This window comes from Saccopteryx leptura, chromosome 12 (genome assembly GCF_036850995.1).
Source record: "Saccopteryx leptura isolate mSacLep1 chromosome 12, mSacLep1_pri_phased_curated, whole genome shotgun sequence".
In the NCBI taxonomy this organism is placed as follows: domain Eukaryota; kingdom Metazoa; phylum Chordata; class Mammalia; order Chiroptera; family Emballonuridae; genus Saccopteryx; species Saccopteryx leptura.
Window position 1 is genome coordinate 51991259 of NC_089514.1, and position 10284 is coordinate 52001542.

Consider the following 10284-nt stretch of genomic DNA (forward strand, 5'->3'; position numbering starts at 1 on the left):
AATCAGAAATATTTATACCACCTTCATACAGTGTGTTACATTAAGCATGAAGACATGCTATTAATACCTTTCACAACTTTTTTTACCCTTATTTCTTTGACAAAACTGTACTAGAATTTGTTCATAAAACATCACATGTAAAGCCAATATTTAAAAAAATAAAATTAAAAAAAATGGGTAGTGAACAAATTCTTGAGTTAAACAAAGGCAGATAGACCCATCTAGAGAATAGGATTGACTCTGTGGAAAGCTTTGGGAATCCTTATGTGGATGGTGACCAGAATAAAATGGCTATCCCATGTCTATTTCCTCTTCCAGGAGCTTATAAGATGACAAGCCAAGTACTGGAAGACTGTGGCCCACAGATGGTTTGACCTCCTCACACAATTTTTATGTGCTTTTTTTTTTAATTGAAAGCTCTCCCATTTAAAAATTTAGATTTCTTGCTTCATTGGAAAAATTGAAACTGACAGCACTGAGCCTATTCCTACCTGGCAACAATCAACTACAATGGGAGAACAACTTTAGACCTGCTCCCACCTGACCTCTTGGTGTATTTTCCTTACCTACCACCTGTAAACATTTCACATTGGACCAGTCTAAAGTCTCCATTTTTCACTTAGACAGGCCATAATATTTCTAATAATTTGAGATAACTAGGGCTCATGAAATTTCTAATTGATTGTAGACCTGTCAACTTAACTACATTTTTAAAAGATATAGAACAACATGTTCAATATCTTACAGACTTCACCCACATTTTCTTCTTTGCCTCTCCACTGATTTTTACTGTTGATCTTCCTTTGAGTATATTGGATTGTATGCCTGAATTCTAAGTAGTGACAGGCTGAACTTTCTCTGTACCTGCATGTGTCAGAGTTTCAATTAATGATCATGTGTGATGTCAATATAAATGGGAAAAAAATTTTCCTCCTAATTTAGTGTCTGGAGATTTTCTGTACTGAATCTCTTCCTTTAGCTGGAAATACATTTTCTCCCAAAATAATTTCTAATAAATGTCATACACGAACTTGCTTTCCATGTAACTATTCATATTTCTAAAAATCTGCTTGAGGTCAAGAATTAACATTGATGTATTTTTTAAATTTTTTATTTATTGATTTTTGGAGACAGAGGAAGGGAGAGAAAAAGAGAGAGAGAGAGAAACAATTTGTTGTTCCAATTATTCATGCCGTCATTGGTTGATTCTTGTATGTGCCCTGACTGGAGATGAAACCAGTGGTGGGATTCAGCGAGTTCACACCAGTTCGTCAGAACTGATACCTAATTTTGTGTTGAGTTTGGCGAAGTGGTTGTTAAAATAGCACTTGTACTCAGGATCCTCTCTAAGGTGGGCGGTTGGGCAGCCTTCCAATGTGAAAATCACAAATTTACATTCCTTACTATTTTTTAATGTTCATCTGTGCAGCAGTGTATTCTAAGCACCTGTAGTAATGTTCATTCCGTCCAGAGGTAAAAAAAAATTTGACAGAACTTTGCTTGTAATATTTATTTATTCATTTTATAAACTCATAATATCTTTGATGAAATACTACATTTTAATTCCCCCGAATTTGTTACTTCAGTAAACAAACATATAATGCAAAGAGAAAAAGTGCCAAACAACCAGGGGGTGACAAATTGTCATTTGTTTCAGTTTTGTGTTATGCCCCAAATTCCCCTGAAATATTATGAGTGCACTGGTGTTCCCCGAATGGTGAAACCAATAGGAAGCTAGGACACAATGACCCAATAGATATATTGATTTCAAGGGTTCTCTTATCACTCATTTCAGAAGCTGTGGAAGAGTGCTCTCAACATTCTCGTGACAAACAAGTTTGTTGTACACATTGTTTGATAATATTTAATCTGCATAGCCTATGCCATTTATTAATTCAGCCTAGAAATATTTTAGTATCGATAAAATGAAGAAAATGTATGTTGCATTATTTTTTCATTAATATCTTTAAACTCTGTCTTATAACAATCTAGTTTTTTGTACTTCTTTTCTTGTTCTTATTTAAGTATTAAATGCCTGAAATAATAAACTACATTTTGGTATATAATTTTTTATACTTAAAATGATCATTAAGGCAGAGAACTGGTTGTTAAATTATTTGAATCCCACCACTGGATGGAACCCACAACCTTAGTAGGTTGGGACAATGCTTCAACCAACTAAGTTATCCTGCCAGGACCTGGCCTGTTTTCTTTCTTTTATGAAACCTTGTCTCTGGAGTTCATAAGTTCTCCAGAACTTAGTAACTTTTGGAAGATGTTAGCAATATTTTAATATCCTTTATAAACAATATGAAAGAATAATATGTCATATGTTTGACCATAATTTGATATTAAAATAAAATTATATTTAATCTTTAGCCCCACAATGTATTTTTTAACTTGTTTCAGAAAAATCTGGACCAAGCCAAAAATATAAGTTAAAATACCTTCTTTTCTGAAGATTGTTAAATCACATATTCTACAATCTTTAGCACAAATATACCTTCACTGACTTATTTTCCCCTTCCCCCTTCCAAGATGTGTCTCAAGGCCCTGGCCGGTTAGTTCAGTGGTAGAGTATCGGCCTGGCGTGCAGGAGTCTTGGGTTCGATTCCTGGCCAGGGCACACAGGAGAAGCGCCCATCTGCTTCTCCACCCTTCCCCCTCTCCTTCCTCTCTGTCTCTCTCTTCCCCTCCTGCAGCCAAGGCTCCATTGGAACAAAGTTGCCTGGATGCTGAGGATGGCTCTATGGCTTCTGCCTCAGGAGCTAGAATGGCTTTGGTTGCAACAGAGCAACTCCCCAGATGGGCAGAGTATCGCCCCCTGGTGGACATGCCGGGTGGATCCTGGTCAGGCGCATGTGGGAGTCTGTCTGACTGCCTCCCCGTTTTCAACTTCAGAAAAATACAAAAAAAAAGATGTGTTTCATACCACTACTTGTTTTGTTGATGATCAGACATCCCCAGGACTGTGTTCTCAGCCCCATCTCATTCTATCTAAATCCTGTCCAAAATTCATTGACCTCTACAAATGTATGACTTCCTTGAAACCACTGCTGCTCTATTACTATCTGAATTAGTCGTTTGTATATATCATGCACCAGATTGAAATATTATTCATCTTACCAAGTAAATATGGTTTAATTCCTTTTAACAGTATATTTACCAAAGAAATGAACTGTATCTCATGCTTTTTATATCAAAAATTGTTTTATAAGACTCTATACCCATTGACAGCCTAGTTCTGAGATCTAATAGATTAAATCAAAGATCCTACAACATCAAATTTTCTTTCCAGCAGACAAACATATTTCTATTCCTAGTACGTTTTTTAAAAAAATCCTCTCTTGACCTTATTTTTCCCTCTAGCTATAGACCATTTATTTCTATGCTCCTCTTTGTACCTGATGATCTCACCCAATATTCAAGGATTTAAATGATTAGCCCAGGTGATATCACATAGTTATATTAAACTTATATTTTCCAAAATCAATACTGATCTTCCATCCTGATCCAAAGCACTACTCGCCATTTTCCACAGTTCATTTAACAGTAACTCCATCTCTACAGTTATTAAGGTCAGATATCTTGAGATCATTTTTGACCCTTCTCTTTGTCCTGTATCTAATATCTAATCCAGTGGCAAATCCTATTGTCTCCAACTTCCAAATTTAGCTGGACTCAAACTTCTCACCTTCCATACTTGTACTATGATGACTCAATCATTTCCTACTTGGATTACTTCAGTAGTCTTCTATCTGTTCTGCCAGCTTCCACCCCTGTCCATCTTTGGTCTATTCTCTATACAGTAAGTAGCCAGAATGCTGCTATCAGATCATATCACTTTTCTACCTGAAACTCATCTAGTGACTTCCCATCTTAATTTAAGGAAAACCCTAAGAGTTTGCAAGGGCCTACAAAGTCCTAATGATTTTTAAAGATACTTTTGGAAAAACTGATCTTAGAGAGAGAGAAAGAGAAAGAAACATCGATTTGTTGTTCCACTTATATATGCATTCATTTGTTGCTCCTCGTATGTACTCTCACCAAGGATCCAACTCCAATGTTAGTATGTTAGCACAATGTTCCAATCACTGACCTACTCAGCCAATGCCAAAGTCCTATTAATATTAACCCAACTTTCTTTATCTTTAGTACTCTCCCCTTTACTCAAATACTTCAGCCATACTGGCCAACATGCTTTCCAAACATACCAGCCATGCTCATGCCTCAGGATCTTTACCCTTACCATTCCCTCTGCCTGGTACATTTTTCCTTCCTGTGTAAACATAGTTCCCTGCTTTTAGGTATTTGTTCTTCAGTTATTTCTTCCATTGCCACCTTTTCATTAAGCCCTTACATGAACAGTCTCTTTAGACTGGCAATCTCTACCCACTTTAGCACAATTTGTTATCCTCCAGTATTTACTCTTTCTTCACATCATTTATTCTTATATGATATCCTATATGTTTTACTTATTTACAATATTTTGTCTTGCCAACTAGAATATATACTCCATTAAAGCAAGAGTTTTACTTTTCTGTGCTGTTTACTGATTTAGCCTTAGTGTCCAGAACAGTGGTTGGCACATAGTAGTCATTCAATAATTTTTTTCTGAATGTACAGTGGTTGAATGAATTAGTAATTAAAAGAATAATGTTATTGTAAAACTAGATTATATGTATAATATAATTATAATATATTTCTTCTGGTAAATTCAGTTTCTATTGTATAGGATACAAATAACTTTTTTGAACTTAGGTAACACTTACATACTATTAAGTTATTATAATTTTTTCTTTTTCCTTGAGCTTGAGACCTCTCTAATGAAAAATGTATAATAATGTTCTTTAGGCACTATAAATTCATCATGCCCCAAATCATATTGTATCCCCTCAATTTTACCCATTCTGTTACACTACCTTAATAAATAGCAACAGGACAAGCCAATGACCCCACACTTAAGTTGGCAACGTTGGAGGGGCAGCAAGATGGCAATGGAGTAGGCAGATGTACCAACTTCCAACTCCCAGAACCAAAGTGGATTACAACTTAATTTTAAGAACCATTATCTGGAAAAACCAACTTTGAACTAAACTAAGAGGACTCTTCAACCAAGGAACACTGAAGAAGCCATGTTGAGACTGGTAGGAAAAGCAGAAATGCAGAGAGGGATTCCCAGCTCCCTGGAGCTAATGGCAGCCCAAAGGGACTTGCATGGTGGGAAGTGAGTTTAGCAGAGAGGGCAAGGTCCTGAGCCCCAGGAACAAAGCTGCAGCCTGCAGCCCTAGAAGAGGGCAGAGCCTAGAAGAGGCGTATGGCCAGTATTAAGCTATGAAACAAGTCAGGATACTGTTTGTGAGAAAGAGACAGTTTTCTCAGACCCATGATTCTTCTTAAAAGGACTGCGCAGAAAACCTCTCTCACAATGATCCACCCGGAGCTACAGGAGATGGGAAGAGAGGAGAGGACCAGAGTAGCAGGAAAAGAGTGTAATCTAGGAGGCACAGAGAGAAACACTTTGAGGGACAGCCACCCTAACCCCTGGGCTGAGTCATTCCCCAAATCTGAAGTGAATATTTCCCCTGGAACCAGCATACCAGCAAAGGGAATCAGGACACCAGCCAAACAAGCTCTTCCGCAGCACTCAGAGAAGAGCTGCTTAGGAGGAGGGATCTTTCAGGACTATAGTATGGAGTGTTATGGTCTGACCTGCAGCGTCCCCACCCACATGGCTGAAGGTTTGCTGGAGGGCAGGAGGAGGCAGGATGCAGAAGTGCAGTTCTGTTGGTGGGGCTGGCCACACCTGAGGCCTGGTGTGAGCTCAGTCTAGCCTGGCAGGGGTGGAGGGGATGAGCAAAAGCGATCCAGCCTAGCTGTGGGCTGCCTGCAACACCGCCTGTGGGGGAAGGGTGGGAGCATGAGAACAGGCAGAGATCTGCTGCTGAGCAAGGGTGCGAGGATGTGCAGCCTCGCTGGATCTGCTGTGGAGCCGAGGCTTGTGGCCCTACGCACAAGCTGGCTCCGCCTGCTGGGGTAGGGCGAAAGCACAGGAACAGGCGGAGACTCACAGCTGAGCAAAGGTGCGCACCCCTACCTTGGTGCTGAGGCTTGTGACCCGTGCATGGTGCACAACACTACCCACGGGGGTGGGGCGAAGGCTGAGACCAGCTGAGGCTTGTAGAGCCAGGCACATGAACACAGCCTGCCCCCCCCCCCACATGGAGAAGAGGTGGAAACCATGGGGAAAAATGCAGCAGGCTGCCGCCAGCAATACCCATACCTGAAAGCCCTAGGCAGCGGCAGAGGGGGTGGAGGGCCTGCAAACAGACCACACCTAGGGAACACATGGACAACAGCCATTGGACTCCAGTGGCCAAATCCATCTTATACACAGACAAAATGGGCAGGCAAAAAAATGCAACACAGATGAATCAAGAGAAATCCCCAGAGAAGGACCTAAATGAGTCAGATATAACCAAATTACTGGATGCACAGTTTAAAATAATGATTGTTAGGAAGTACAAAGAGCTTAGAACAAAAATAGATGGTCATTACAAACACATAAATAAAAAGATAGCAAATATAAAAAAGGAAATTGAAATAATTAAGAAGGATCAGTCAAAATGACAAATACAATATCAAAATTGAAGACCACAATGGAAGGAATTAAAAGCAGGATGGATGAAGCTGAGGATCGAATCAGTGAGTTAAAGGACAAGATAAACGAAGGTACAGAAGCAATACAGAAAAAAGAAAAGAGAATTAAAAAGTCTGAGGAAACTCTTAGAGACCTCTGTGACAACATGAAAAGGAATAACATCCGCATCATAGGGGTTCCTGAAGAACAAGAGAAGAAACAAGGGACAGAAACTTTGTTCAATCAAATCATAGCTAAAAACTTTCCTAAATTGAGGCAGAAAAAAGTCTCACATGTTCAAGAAGTAAGAGAACTCCATTAAAGAGAAACCCAAAGAAATCTACACCAAGACACATTATAATTAAAATACCAAACTAAGTGATAAAGAGAAAATATTAAAAGCTCATATAGAAAAAAAGGCTAACACCTACAAAGGAGCCCCATGAGGATGATATTTGACTTCTCAACAGAAACACTAGAGGTCAGATATGAATGGCAAGAAATATTCAAATGCAGAACAAGAACCTACAACCAAGACTACATTATCCAGCAAGGCTATCACTTAAAATTGAAGAAGAAATAAAAAGCTTCCCAGACCCCCCAAAAAAAAAAACCCTAAATGAATTCACTACAACCAAACCAATGCTGTAAGAAATGCTAAGGGGCCTGCTGTAAAAAGATCAAAGGCGGAAAAATATAGCAAAAGAGGAATACAGCTTTAAAGAATAAAATGGCAATAAATAATGACATATTGATAATAACCTTTAATGTATAATAAATGGATTAAATGATCCAATCAAAAGACATAGGGTAGCTACCTGGATCAAAAAACAGGACTCGTACATATGCTGTCTACAAGAGACACACCTTAAAACAAAAGATGAACATAGACTGAATGTAAAAGGATGGAAAAAGATATTTCATGCAAATGGAAATGAAAATAAAGCTGGGGTAGCAAAACTTATATCAGACAAAATGGACTTTAAAACAAAGGCTATAGTAAGAGATAAAGAAAGTCATTGCATAATGATAAAGGGAGCAATCCAAAAGGAAGATATAACCGTTATAAACATCTATGCACCTAATATAGGAGCATCTAAATATATAGAGCAGACTTTGATGAATATAAAGGGCAAGATCAACAGCAATACTATTATAGTAGGGGATTTCAATACCCCACTAACATCACTAGATAGATCCTCAAGAAAGAAAATTAACAAAGAAACAGCAGATTTAAAGGACACCCTAGATCAACTTGATTTAATAGATATCTTCAGAACCTTTCACCCTAAAGCAGCAGAATATACATTCTTTTTAAGTGCTCATAGTACATTCTCTAGGAAAGACCACATGTTAGGGCACAAAAGCAGTGTCAACAAATTTAAAAAAATTGAAATCATATCAAGCACTTTCTCTAAACACAATGGCATGAAACTAGAAATCAACCACAACAGAAAAACTGAAAAATACTTAAACATTTGGAACTAAATAGCATGTTATTAAATAATGAATAGGTTAACAATGAGATCAATAAAGAAATAAAAAATTTCCAAGAAATGAACGATAACAAGCATACATCAACTCAAAATTTATGGAACACAGCAAAAGCAGTCCTGAGAGGGAAATTTATAGCATTTCAGGCATACCTTAAGAAGCTAGAAAAAACTCAAATAAACAACTTGACCCTGCATCTAAAAGAACTAGAAAAAAGCCCTGGCCGGTTGGCTCAGCGGTAGAGCGTCGACCTAGCGTGCGGAGGACCCGGGTTCGATTCCTGGCCAGGGCACACAGGAGAAGCGCCCATTTGCTTCTCCACCCCTCCGCCGCGCTTTCCTCTCTGTCTCTCTCTTCCCCTCCCGCAGCCGAGGCTCCATTGGAGCAAAGATGGCCCGGGCGCTGGGGATGGCTCTGTGGCCTCTGCCTCAGGCGCGAGAGTGGCTCTGGTCGCAATATGGCGACGCCCAGGATGGGCAAAGCATCGCCCCCTGGTGGGCAGAGCGTCACCCCCTGGTGGGCGTGCCGGGTGGATCCCGGTCGGGCGCATGTGGGAGTCTGTCTGACCGTCTCTCCCTGTTTCCAGCTTCAGAAAAATGAAAGAAAAAAAAAATAAATAAAAAAAAAAAAAAAAAAAGAACTAGAAAAAGAACAGCAAGTAAAGCCCAGAGGTAGTAGAAGGAAGGAAATAATAAAGATCAGAGCAGAAATAAATGACATAGAGGCTAAAGAAACAATACAGAGGATCAATGAAACCAGGAGCTGGTTCTTTGAAAAGGTCAACAAGATCGATGAACCTTTAAACAGACTCACCAAGAAAAAAAGAGAGAGGACTCAAATAAATAAAATTAGAAATGAGAGTGGAGAAATAACAACTGACAAAACAGAAATACAAAATATTGTAAGAAAATACTATGAAGAACTGTATGCCAAAAAACTAGACAACGTAGATGACATGGACAAATTCCTTGAAACATATAATCTTCCAAAAATCAATCTGGAAGAATCAGAAAACCTAAACAGACCAATTACAACAAATGAGATTGAAACAGTTATCAAAAAACTCTCAAAAAAGAAAGTCCTGGGCCTGATGGCTTTACAAGTGAATTCTACAAAATATTCAAAGAAGAACTAACTCCTATCCTTCTCAAGCTATTTCAAAAAATTTAAGGGGAAGGAAGACTTCCAAGCTCCTTTATGAGGCAAGTATAATTCTGATTCCAAAACCAGGTAAAGACAACACAAAGAAAGAAAATTATAGGCCAATATCGCTGATGAATTTTGATGCTAAAATTCTCAACAAAATGTTAGCAAACCAGATCCAGCAATATATGAAAAAAATCATTCACTATGATCAAGTGGGATTTATTCTTGAGAGGCAAGGCTGTTACAATATTCGCAAATCAATCTATGTGATTCATCACATAAACATAAGGAAGGAAAAAAACCACATGATAATTTTAATAGGTGCAGAAAAAGCATTTGATAAAATCCGGCACCCATTCATGATCCAAACTCTCAGCCAAGTGGGAATACAGGGAACATACCTCAACATGTTAAAGGCCATCTATGACAAACCCACAGCCAACATTATACTCAATGGGCAAAAATTAAAAGCAATCCCCTTAAGATCAGGAACAAGGTAGGGGTGCCCCCTTTCACCACTCTTATTCAAAATAGTTCTGGAAATCCTAGCCACAGCAATCAGACAAGAAAATAAATAAAAGGCATCCAAATTGGAAAAGAAGAAGTAAAACTATCATTATTTAAAGATGATATGCTACTGTATATAGGAAACCCTAATGTCTCAGTCAAATAACTACTGAATCTGATAAATGAATTTAGCAAGGTAGCAGGATATAAAATTAATACTCAGATCAGAGGCATTTTTATACACTAACAATGAACTATCAGAAAGAGAAATTAAGGAAGCAATTCTCTTCACCATGGCAACTGAAAAAATAAAGTACCTAGGAATAAATTTAACCAGGGAGATTAAATATTTGTACTTGGAAAATTATAAAACATTGATAAAAGTAATCAGGGAAGATACAAACAAGTGGAAGCATATACTGTGCTCATGGTTAGGAAGAATAAACAGCATTAAAATGTCTATATTACCCAAAGCAATTTATAAATTCAATGCAATA